At 41.8% G+C, this 12,758-nt stretch overlaps 1 pseudogene; it reads left to right on the forward strand.

Moving 5' to 3' along the window:
• Window positions 1-1,663: 1,663 nt before the first annotated feature.
• LOC133907588 (uncharacterized) lies at window positions 1,664-9,709 on the forward strand (annotated as a pseudogene).
• Window positions 9,710-12,758: the final 3,049 nt, after the last annotated feature.

Here is a 12,758-nt window from a genome sequence, read left to right on the forward strand (position 1 = left end):
CAAGGGATGAATGGTACAATGAAACTCAAAGGGTGAAGGAATGCAACACAAGGACCTTCAGCGATAGAGCGAAGCCTCGTCTAAAAAGGAGCTCGCAAGTTACTTAGAACCTGACCAGGATATAGCCAGAGAGAGGTAGATCATCAGTAGCCCTGGCAGGGGGTTCGATGTGGATCCCTCTAGGACACGTGTCAGGATTAGGTTGCATGAGACATCGTAGGTGGGCAATGACTGTAATATCTTAGGGATATTCTAAGATATTCTTTAGTGTTAAAAGGAATATTCATGTGGATAAGAGGTACAGATGTAATGATGACAGGAGTGATTGAGGTATACTATAAATATTTCACTAATCTGATGTATCAGAGGAGGAGAACAGTTATTACACTCAAAATTATGAGTATTATTTACTATGTTACGATTACCATCCCAACACCTGGGATTCCAACATGGTACTTGATCAATTTTTTTAACACACTCGGTGGATTTCCGCGTTAGGGTGCTACATGCACCGGATCTTTTGGCATGTTTGGCATTGTGACACCTCGTTGTCAAACCAGCCTAAGGTCTGGGCAACAATTTGTTCGTTAAACCTTGTAGCAGATAACCGGACACTCGTCTAACAAACTATAGTGTGACTAATTGGCGTGGCAACATCTATCAACCAACAAAACAGGTCCTTTATACATACTCAACTAAACTTCAAAATTTCTTGGCATAGATTATGAAGATACAGGTTAGCAGCGAGGGAGAGGGCAAGACGAGGAGCTGAGGCCAGCTCATCCACAATGCGTTAGGATGTGTTTAGTTGGAGGAATATCTTTGAATGAAATATGGTTATCTAATTTTTTTAGTATTTGATTGAAGGCAAATTGGATAGGATATCTATCTAGAGAGGATATTTTTCTCAGATGTTAGATGAGTCTATCCGTTAAAAACCGCTAGACAGAGTCATCTATATTATGAGTGATCTTTATTCGATATGTTCTAGTTGTTTAGAGTACATGTATTTTTTTAGCACGCTTTAAATGATACTACCTCTATTCTTTTTAACTTGTCGTTTAGAACATCGACACGGTCTCCAATAAGTACATTTGATTATTACTTTTGACAACTATCTTTTGATAAAAGTTGATAAAAATTAGATGATGTTAAAGTATTTTTCATAACAAATTCATTACTATTATTTTTATGTGCTAAAATCCTAATAGTTTTATGTATATTAGTGATCAAAGTTTTTAAAATTTGACTACACATTCTAGGACGGCATCTATTTCAGAACAAAAATAGTATTATCTTCTAAACCGTTTATCTAATTTACGATCCAGTTATACTATTATATTCATTGCAATTAAATCAACAAAATAAAATCTCACATTATTATATTTTGATAAAAAAACTAAATATATGATAAATAGGTCTTACAAATTTTGACTAACACCATCTAAATTATATTCATTCAACCAAACAAGAAATTAGTTTACCCCATCCAACAAATATAGATGATCGTATTCTATTTAACCTTATTATCCGACGAAACACACAGGACGCAGAGATTGGCTACCTGACGTCGTAGATTGGAGCGTGTTCGCCCTATGCTCCTAGTTGTTGAGAGGCACGGAGCACGTTACCCCACCGCCGAACCCTACGGAAGGGGAAGGGGAGCGGCGCAGCAGCTTTAGGCTCGTCCTCCTCCACCCCCCACGCGGCGACGCCCATCCACCGGCTTCTGGCAAGCAACCTCTCCCCGTCTCTACCCGCCTCCGCTGTCGCTGCAAGGCCTCCTCCTTCCCGTGGGCCATCCGTGTCATCCACCATGCGCAACGAACCTCGAGTGAACCGCGCACCCTTCCCGCCGTGCAGGTGTATGCACCGGGTGTTGTTACACCCCAGCTTGCCCAAGGGAGACACTAGGGCGCCGCGCTCCTGCCACCGCCACCGGCCGGTGCACCAACACCCGGTCCACCTCCACCCGACCGCGCCAACGCGAGGCCACGACAAGGAGGCTGCGAAAAACCCCCGGGTATCCTCCCCCGCGGCGCGGCGCAGGGGTTTCCCAACTTTCTGTCTCCTTCCGCCGGAAGCTTTCTTCCTCCCCACGAGCCGAGGCGAGAGGGCGAGATCGCCGGTGCGAGGCGAGCCATGGCGGCGCCCTTCGTCTACCGCAGCTCCTCCATCGACGGCAACAGTGCGTCCACGCTCCCCTTCTATCCCTTCCCTCCTTATGCTGGTCGAGAGAGACTGCATTTTCTGATGGCAACCTCTCTCGCTCGCTCTGTGTGCATGCGTGCGTGCAGGTGTGGACGCTCTCCTCAAGGCCGCCCTGGATGGCAACCTCAGTCGCATGAAAGGTATTCGATTCTCCTCCTCTTCGCCGCATCGAATCGAAGCCGTCTAAAGTTTGCCCCTTGCATGCTCCTGTGCTAAACCACCCTAGCTTAATTTGGTTTTAGCTGGCTAGTGACGCTTATGCTATATCTGAGTTGTGTTCGTGCTAGTTTATAGTCTCGATTCTTTCACCTCTTTGAGGGGGAAAAAGACTCTTGATTACCTTGTGAGGGTCGGAGTTCTGCAATGGTGCGTGTTTCTACTTCATCCTGTCTTTGGATTAGCGTATTTGGCATAGTTCATGGGTGTTTGGGGAAAAACCTGTCTAAGCATGTATTTCAATGTTTGATTCAATTGGTTAATATAAAAATCTGAAATAGCAAATTAGTGAATAGCTCATGGAATGTGTATATCTGAATTTGTTTTCGGTTGTACAGCATCAAATCTCTGAGGAATATGGCACAGAATAAACAAAGCACAACTTATACCTCGACACAGAAACATTCTCAATTTTCTCTAAGGGATTCTCAAGCACAAGCATAAATTTGATGCGTCAACTAACTCTCTTCAGTGCTAATGTGAAAGATGAATGACTTAGAAAAATCCAGAACCTGAGCTTTCTGTCATATTTATTGAAACAAAGAAGCACCTCCATCACACATGAGTATACAAGCTTCTTAAATTTGTGCTGACTACAAGTGTTTAGAGTTTTCCACCAATGAATTTTGTGAAGAAACAAGCTAAAAAATAGCACGAAAGATTAGTACTAGATCGATTGCTTGGTTACATTTCGCAGGCATGTGTACCATTTTGGATTATTGGGTTATATTATTTCGGTACGAACTATTTGCACTATAATTTTAGCTATTACGGACCTTCAGTTTCTCAATGGAACAACGTCTCGATAACTCCGAACACCTATCTCCAAAGTTCTGGGTCTGCCACTGATACCAAGTTATTGTGTTACCTAGTGATTGCAAGATCGCACCCTTAGCTCCTTAATTTTTTGAAGTCCTTGACCAGATAACCGTTAGACCGATGCTACCTCTTTATTTACAAAAGAGATTTTGTTTGCGTAGTGTTCCCTTCACATTAGTGAGGTTGTTTGTGACTGTGCGCTATATTTGGCTATTCACTTCCTCGATTTGATGATATCCTGGTGTTTGTTTTGGGCGAAAGGTATCATAAAGAGCCTTTGCAAAGGAAATGTTGACCAAGCAGCGGTCTTTTCTTTTAACAAGGGTGCCTTTGGGGTGCTGCACTGCGCGGCATGCCAGGGCCATCTTGAGGTCTGCAAGTACTTGGTGGAGGAACTTGGGGGTGATGTGAATATGACTGGTGGTGGAGGTCCAGCTGAAGATTCTTCTCTAACTCTTTGCCCCTTTCTAGAAACCGGCAGCTCTCATGTGTAACCTTTGCCACTTGACAGTGTGAAATGTGTAAACTTAGCTTCTACACTTTTCATTGCAGGTGTGACACCATTTATGGCCTCTGCTCAATCTGGCGATGTTTCCACTGTGAAGTATCTTCTTGATCAAGGCGGTGATCTAATGAAAGCAGATGCAAAAGGACGCACAGTTCTACACCATGCTGTGTGCACAGGTTTCTCTCCCGCCAGAGGCACACAAACCACTCATGTTTTTATTACAAGTATCTTGCTGTGAAAGCACTTTCAACTAGAAATTTGCTGGTGGCATTTTTCGTCTTTCATGTGGCTAACCTAGTTACTTGTTTATTTTCGATATATTACTAGCCAAAGTTGGGTAAATTCGCTCTTGTATACCATGCTTACTTGTAGCGATGTAATTTGGTCAAAACTGGTTGTTTGTTATTATGTGCTCTATTTATGCTGTTGCTTATGACATGTGGACTCATCTCGCTCACCACAGGAAGCTGTAAGGTAACAGAGTTCCTGCTTTCAAAAGGAATACCTGTCGACATAGACTGTGGCCGTGGGACACCACTCTATCATGCTGCTACCAATGAACAGGATAAGACTGTGAAGATTTTGTTGGACCACCATGCAAATGTATACAACCTTACTGTTTCCTGTTCCATATCTTTTCTTTTTCAGAGTTGATATGGATAGATAGAAGTAGAAGGTACATGTTACTAAGGAGAAATGCCCACATTCTGCTTTCAGCCCAACACCATTGTCAGTGACGGCATTGGCACTCCTCTGATGAGTGCTCTTGTTTACCGTTCATTGAAGTACATGAAGCTACTCATTAAGGCAAGTATTTATATGACTTTTTTATTCAACCACTGCTATATTGTCATTTTGCTTACCCAAGCCATCTGTGCCAACTTTTTCTAATTTCTGTTGCACAATCATTTTCACAGGCTGGTGCTGATGTTAATGGCAAAGGTTATGTTGTGTCTCCTCTAGTGTTTGCTACAGAGCATGGAGGTTGTACCGACTTCATTCAGTTACTGCTGAAGGCTGGAGCAGACCCTAATGTTCCAGATGATGTATGTATTTTGTGCATATTTTCTAGATGTTCTCCTGATTCTGGTATCCAGTATTCTACTATGTTATTTTAGGTTCTGATTATACTGAATATTATTCAACTTCTTTAATTATGTTGGCAAGTTGTTTTAGCAATGAGTTTGGCTGCTTTGACAAAGCATTACACTTACGCCTAGGCAATAGGGGTACCTTTTTGACTTTCGGTTTTATTAGTTTATATCAATAGATGCATATTGTTGTTTTCTATTGACAGACAGATCCTGAGTTCTTATGGAAAGGATGAGCTTTTTTATTGCTGCAAAAAATTATAACTATATATGTTAGTCTGAAAAGTTGTGGAATACGGATAGCATGGTTAACCATATAGTCCACAGGCGTCCTAGCTATATCAATGATATTCGTCTATGATAGAAGGTTGTGTCCATGTTTAAATTGCAGTTTGTAAGATACTGAGATCATGTCATGTATCATATAAGGTAGGCGTGTTTGTCATGTGCACTTACACATCAAACACTGAAATGATTTTACTTTTGTTAGCTTATTGACTTATTGTATGTGGTTCTTCAACCCAAGTAAGTGAACCATGTACTCCCGCTATTGATTTTTGTTGGGTGCCTATGTATTTCAAGATTCAAGGTTTGTAATTTGTTTGTGACCAACAAAATGTATGTTTACTGACACAAAAGTGGCACCATCAGATTCTTATTAAACTTACTTTTACTTGTTTATGATTTTGTTATTCATAACCTTATATCATAAAATAAGCTAATGGTCAAACTTCAATTTTAGAGACTATGCCAAGTCAAGCCGTGCCTTACTGCCTTGTATGTAGCTATCATGGACAGATTCATTAAAACATAGCTAATTCTTGTACAACTGATAAAGTCTAAAGTCTTCACTCTTGCTGAAATACATCTCTTTGAATCCTTGCTGATGGAGAACTTTTTTCTCCATGTTGATATATGAATTATTTGTTAGTAGCATTTTTAACAGCACCATGCAACATTGCATTGTATTAGATGTCATGAGATACCGGGTATGCATAGCTTGATTTTTCTTTGTAGCAAATTTGGAGAATATGGTTTTTATTTTATTTTAAAAAAGAGTGAATGCTGGTTGGGTCCTGGTTGAAGCTTCTCGTTCCAGTATTATCTAGATCCTGGTTCTTTCAGACGATGTCACAATTTTTCATTTGAATTGTTTCATTATGTAATACTCTCTGTCTGTGTGTGTGTGTGTAACTTGCTGAATCACGTTGTTCATTTTCTCGGGAATGACATTTGTTTCCCTCTTCTTGCAGTTGGGTAGGTTGCCAATAGAGCTTGCTGCATTACGTGAGTGCAGGGAAGAAATTGAAATGCTGTTGCCCTTGACTTCACAGATTCCAAATGTCCCAAACTGGAGTGTTGATGGGGTAATCACTCATGCAAATCTGAAAATGCAAAGCCATTGGTATGCTATGTATAAGCTTTTTTAGACCATATACTATGTATAGCTGGAATGCTCTTCTCATACAAAATATTGCTTGGAGGTTACAGATAGGCTCTGTTTTACTGTAATACTCCTTTAAATTAGAGCAAAAAATACCCTGTTTAGACTTCAATGAGGTTAGTTTTGAAACCTTTCATTCTGCATGATTCCCCTTTGAATCCCTTATTGCTCAAGTATGGTCTCTTATAAGACCTTGACTTTCAGGTTTATCTCCAAATAGGACCCAACATCAATAAATATAACTGTCACTATATCAATTACACATTACGTAATATGTCAGTTAAGCCCTACTGTCATTAACTCAGAAATTTAATTTAGACCCTAAGCTAAAAATTCATCTGCAATACCAACTGTTTTTCCCCCTTTCTAGTATAAGATCTTAGCTTCTGTGGATGATGAAGATAGTAGCTGTTTGAGTCTTAGCTCTCAAATATCAGCATGTGCACTTGCATTGCTGCATACACATTTGAAAGAGCTGGTCACCTAGCTACCAATCTATGAGACATTAACTTTCTTTTATGGAAAAAAAGTCCATTTTACTACCCCGAAGTATCACGTTTGTTCGGATAACCCCTAATGTATATTTTGGTCTATTTAACCCCTTCAAGTTCCAAAACCGGGTCACTTTACTCCTTAAGCCAGTTAGGAAGGGTGGTTTTTCCACTATGGCTGGCATGTCATCCAATTTTTGCTGATGTGGTTGGCATGTCACCTCTATTCTCTTATGTCATCATCTTCTTCCTGGTGCAACTTCCCAACTCGCTCTGCCCTCCCTCTCTTATGGTCTTACCTGATCTATCTATCTCTCATGATGGACTTGGTCCTAGAGCTGCACCGCCGGGAGCAGCACACAGACACGGCATCAGAGGCCGCCGTCCACTACAGGAGCTCCTTCATGGTAGAATCCAACGAGGCAATCTGTGAGGGCTAAGAAAACCATGACGGCCTCTCCCTCACTACTAGCAAGCTCCCTGACCGCTCCTAGCAGCACCTAAACTAACCAAAATAAACTAACAGTCAAGGAGAGAGAATTGCCTATGGCCACCCGCGTACTCGTCTCTTCGGTCTCCTTCGTCATGGCCTCCCTGATGATACCCTTGTGCACTTGCTGCTGTGAAACTCTTTGCTTGTTGTGCTTGTGTCCTCCTAGTACCTCATCCACGTGCGGAAGGTGCTCAAAGTTGACAGAATCGTTGGCCGCCGCCGCCGTGCCTTTGTGCAATCCATCGAGGACTCGACGTTGCACGTCGTATCGATGTGCTCTTCTCGAGTTTTCTAGGTGGGATGGGGATATGGAATACATGTCAGTGTATGCTAATGTATGTGTGTGCGTGTGAGAACACAGCAGCACCATGAGAGCATGTGCATAGCTGGACTGGCTATGCAGGTGCGTGTAGAGGACTAGAGGTGCGCCGATCTAGTGGCAACTGTTGTCAGCAAGAAGGCCCTGAGGATGTCAACCTTGGCAAGCGGCAAGGTAGAGAGAGGGATGACATAGACATGCAAGAGATCGGAAGAAGAAGGTGATGACACGGTGGCCACATCAGCAAAACAAGATGACATGGAACCCACGGTGGCAAAACCACCCATCCAAAGCAGCTTAAGGGGTAAAGTGACTCGGTTTTGAAACTTGAGGGGGTCAAGTAAACCAAAAATATTTTAGGGGGTTATTCAGATAAACGTGATACTTCAGGGTAGTAAAATGGACTTTTTCCTTCTTTTATCATTGAAATCATCATGGTTAAATATTGTTTAGGATGAAAGGCGCATTGAGGGAAGAAAAGCTATGCTCAAGTCACAGGCAAATCTGGCATTCAGGCAAAAGGAGTATGAAATGGCATCAAAGTTTTATAGTTTGGTAAGTCTTTGCACCTTATCTATGATGATTTAGAATGAGAAAACATTATCTTGCTTGCCATATCTGTTTCTTCTCTAATTTCCATCTGTTAAAGAACATGTAGTGTTCTGGTAACTCAGTACTCAGCAATGAAAAGGATGCTTTAACTCTGTTTCAAAGTGAATCGTGCATTGTGATCTTGATTCGTGCTGTTAGTAGTAGATCCGATTATGGGCAACCTAGAATTGATATAAGGTCGAGCCCTTATCTAATTAAGAATGCACTGAAATACACATTTACACTATTTGAAGTACAATGGAAGCATATTCCAACATGGAGTCCATGTGGGGGTGATTGGGAGTGTCATATTGCTCTCTCTCTCTCAAGCTTGGATTAGGAGACCAGAACATGTTGTAGCAAAAAAATAACTTACTTTTCACCATCGTTTTAAAAGGCAGCAACATATCGTGCCACACAATGAATGTTAGTCTAAGAAGTTTGTAGACAAGTTTCTATATATCTGTTGTCATGAGTGAAGTCTATAGTCTACACATAATTGTTAAATTTAGTTTCCATTTGTTACCATTTAAGCTCGGGAAATATAATTGTATAACCTGTCATGTTTGGCCATAGGTGCTAGATCTTGCACCAGACGCAACGCTATATTCAAACAGGAGCCTCTGTAAACTGAAAATGGGTGATGGCGAAGGTGCTCTGTCAGATGCTTACCAGTGCAGGATGATGCGGCCTGACTGGGCAAAAGCTTGCTATCGCCAGGCTGCAGCTCACATGCTACTCAAGGTGAGATACATGTCTGGCTTGCCAATCTGTTTAATTACTTCACATTTAGGCTCAGCTGAGGTGTGGTTATGTCTTATGTGCCTGGATGTGCTACGGCCAGGAGTACAAGCAAGCTTGTGACGCTCTCCTGGATGCGCAAAAATTGGATCCTGGAAATAATGAGATTGAGAGAGAACTAGGGTAATAACTTGCCACCTTTTGTTTACCTCTGTTAAGTATCTGTCTTCCGGAAATGGTAGTAAATTGATCAAGTACTCTTGTCATAATAATCACAAGCAGTTGCATAGACGGCAGCACGAGTTGACACAATTGAACAATAGTTTTCTTTTCGATATTTCTGTATGCCACTCTACCATGACTGACTGATTCTGACTACAATTGAGTACTTGACATTTTTATTTCATTAATTTAATTTTTGCAGGAAGGCTATGGAACTAATGAAGATCTCTCCTGACGAAGATCAGCAGTGAAGCATGGCTGTCTAAGTTGAGCACGTGCTGGTTTCAGTAGAGTAGCGATCAGCTGGTTAACTCCTAACGACTATGCTTAGTTAGGGACCAAATATTCCAGCCTATTCAGCATGTAGCATTCTGTCAGGGGTTTGATGAATTGTAAGAAGACACGGGAGAATTCTTTGTTGTTGCCAGCAGCAAGTCAAGTGATGTGGAAGTCTGGACAGTTGAAGCGTGCTCCTTGAGCTTGGAGTCCAGGATAGGACACGATATTTGCTGCACTGGGACACAAAAATTTCTATGAATTTACAACTACCTAACAGTGCTTGGTATGAAATCAACTGGTTGCTGCACCGTGCTTCTTTGTGTCGATTTGCGCTGACTGAAATGGCCAATGTTTAGGACCACGAGTGACATCGGCGATGCCATTTGGTGTGTAAGTTCTTCTCTTGTGTGGTTCAGAAAAAAAAGGTTCTTGTGTCCAAAGGTTCTGTTTTCCAAATGATCCATTAGGTTTCCCTGGTTAGTGCCTGAAGTGGTAGTATGTTTGTAGCCTAGCTGTAATACCTCAAAAAAAAAAGAAAAAAAAAACCCTCGAGTGGATAAGTCAGGCTGAGCCTGACACCACCCTCACTCGACAGCCTCTGCTCAACAGCCACACCCCACCTAGCTCCCAACCAAACCCTACCAGCCGCCTCCCGCCAATGTCGGCGGCTTGCAGTAGCTCATCGCCCCGTCACACTCTCCCCACACCTGGTGCTATGGTCGATCATCGCCGGCACATGAGGCGGGGCCAAGGGCCCAGGGGGCGGGGAGCAAAGGGCAAGGGGGCAGAGAGGAGCCAGCCGACACCAGGAAGGAAGGAAGAAAGAAGAAAATAGAGAAAGAAGAAAGAAAGAGAAGGAGGAGGAGGAGGAGGAGGGGGAAGAAGAAGAAGAAAAAAAGAGGAGGGTTTTTTGCGGGAATCACCGAATCCACCATCGATTCAACTTCCTCGTCGCAAAGGTGATTTCTAATTAGTCCTTAGATGCTTGTAAATGTGTGGGGATGATCGATTCTGGCATCGAATTAGTGTTTCGACTATCTATTTAGCATGTAGCAATTAATTGGAAATTGAGGTTTAATCAGAGTGCGAATGTGACCATAAGCTAAAAATGAAAGTTATAGTTCTAGTCACTATCTTCCTGATGGAGCTAGTCTTGTTTGATTTGAAAGAGTGGTGAAAGGGATCGGTGACGTCCTAAGATGAGGGAAGGGTGAATTGGGACACCTAAAACTGATTGGCTCTAAAAAACCTTCACAAGATAAATCTATATTAATTTCTATCTAAAAAATGCTCTAGGTTTATATGGTGTATCTACTTTACCGCTCAAAGTTTGCAACCTATAGCCAATCCTAACAAACTACTCTAGGAAGGTGAACATGCAAAAGTAACTTGCAAGTATGTAACTGCAGAAATATAAAGAATGTAGAGAGAATTAACTCGGCATAAAGGATTTTTATCTCATGGTATCGATGGCATAAACGTCACCCCAAATACATGTTGCAGCAACCACTTAGGCTGTTGCTCCCGGTCAGCACCTGGTCACGACTCTTGAGCCATCTATGGCTCAAGTAGGTTGGGCCACCAAGCCACAAAGGCAAGGCTCACCATAAGCCTCTCTTCTGGTCACTTGCTGTCATCTTCACTTCGGAGCTTGAGCAACTAAGGCAATGGTCTCCGCGTCCTGGTACAAGCTTCTTGCCGTCACTCCACACAAAGCCAAATAGTCGACAAGCTTGAGCCGCCAAGGCTCACAGTGCCGGCGAGTCACTAAGACTCTAAGCACCGGTGTACCACTTGGTACAAGGTAGGATCACTTCTTGATCCCCTCTCTATGTGGCAATACGTAGCAACAACTCTCAATAAGCATAACAACACTAATCACTCCATAATATTGTGTTAATTGTCTTGGATGATCACTTTTAGCACTTTGGTGGCTTGGATGTCTCCTCAAGTGTATGTGAGCTTCTCTGGACTCCAGCTCACTCAAATGACTGAGTGGGAGGGGTATATATAGCCTCCAACAGTCACATTTTTCGTAAACGCCGAATGATCCAGCGTGCACTTGCTCTAAATATTGGACCATCCGGTGTGGATTGTCCAGAGAAACTAGTCGTTATAGCCACAATTACTCCGGTGAAGCCTCCTCTGTATACGTCGGACTATTTGGCGTGTACACGTCCATTTTCTAGTGAACACAAAGATATCCCTCTGGACTTTGCTCCGGCGAAGCCTCCGATGTATTTGTCAGATCATCTGGTGTGTACAACCTTGAACTCTTTCTTCTAAAAATACTCCGGCATGTTCAATTGCTTTAGCGTCGGACTATCCAGTGTGTAGAGTTTTTCCAAAACTCTTATACTTCAAACTTTCTTGAACTCCTTCTTCTGAAAACACTCTGGCATGTTCAACTACTTCAACATCGAACCATCCGGCATGTAGAGTTTTTCCAGAACTCGTCCAATTCAAACTTCTTTGAGTTCTATCTTATCTTCAACTCATCCATAGGCTTCTCTGAGCTACCTAGTACTAAAATTTCTCAAGTGTGCATCTATGAGACCTACTAAAGTATATACTTAACAAATATATTAGTCCTATTAACTATGTTGTCATTAATTACCAAAATCACATACATGCCTAAAAGGGTCATATTCGCTACAAGTGGTTTAGGAGTAATTGATAAAATGATATTATCGTCCGTCGAAAGTTAGTTCCCATGGTGTTATGTTCTTCGGTCTTCGACCTCATTAGTGGAAGTTCTCATTGGCGTCTTGCAAGTTAAGTGGTAGATATCTTTATGTAGACCATGATTCTCGTGTTTGTGGGGTTTTCGGGCATAGGAGCATGTCTTCTTTTGTTTTTTATTGTTCATGCATTTTGGTGCTAATTCTTGCACTTGTTCAGGTGGTGCTGCTTCGAGATGCAGCTAGTTTCCGCTTTCATCATCGGTGAAGGCAAGTGAATGTAGCGGATGACTACGTTTTAACTTGTTATTTGGTTACCTTCATCTTTTAATTACCACACTTACTAATAATTTATTAAATTAAATGTGAGCATGTGACTTAATTTCTACCTTCTAAAGAATTGATGTTTTCCTAGGCTTCGATTATGCATGATGTCTTAATATTTACTTTCTGAAGTTTACTTTAATTCTTGAATTAAGAAGTAAAGTAAGTGAGATTCGTCACCTGGAAGTTGTTCATTACCATAATGTGCAATGTTCAAAGTTATGTTGTTGGTTATGTATGAAGCATGGCATACCTATGTATCTCATGCATTGAAAGTTATGTCACCGTCTTATGGTAATGACCGTACCAGTATAGGACCGTATGTTAC

This window comes from Phragmites australis, chromosome 24 (assembly GCF_958298935.1).
Source record: "Phragmites australis chromosome 24, lpPhrAust1.1, whole genome shotgun sequence".
NCBI classification, from domain to species: domain Eukaryota; kingdom Viridiplantae; phylum Streptophyta; class Magnoliopsida; order Poales; family Poaceae; genus Phragmites; species Phragmites australis.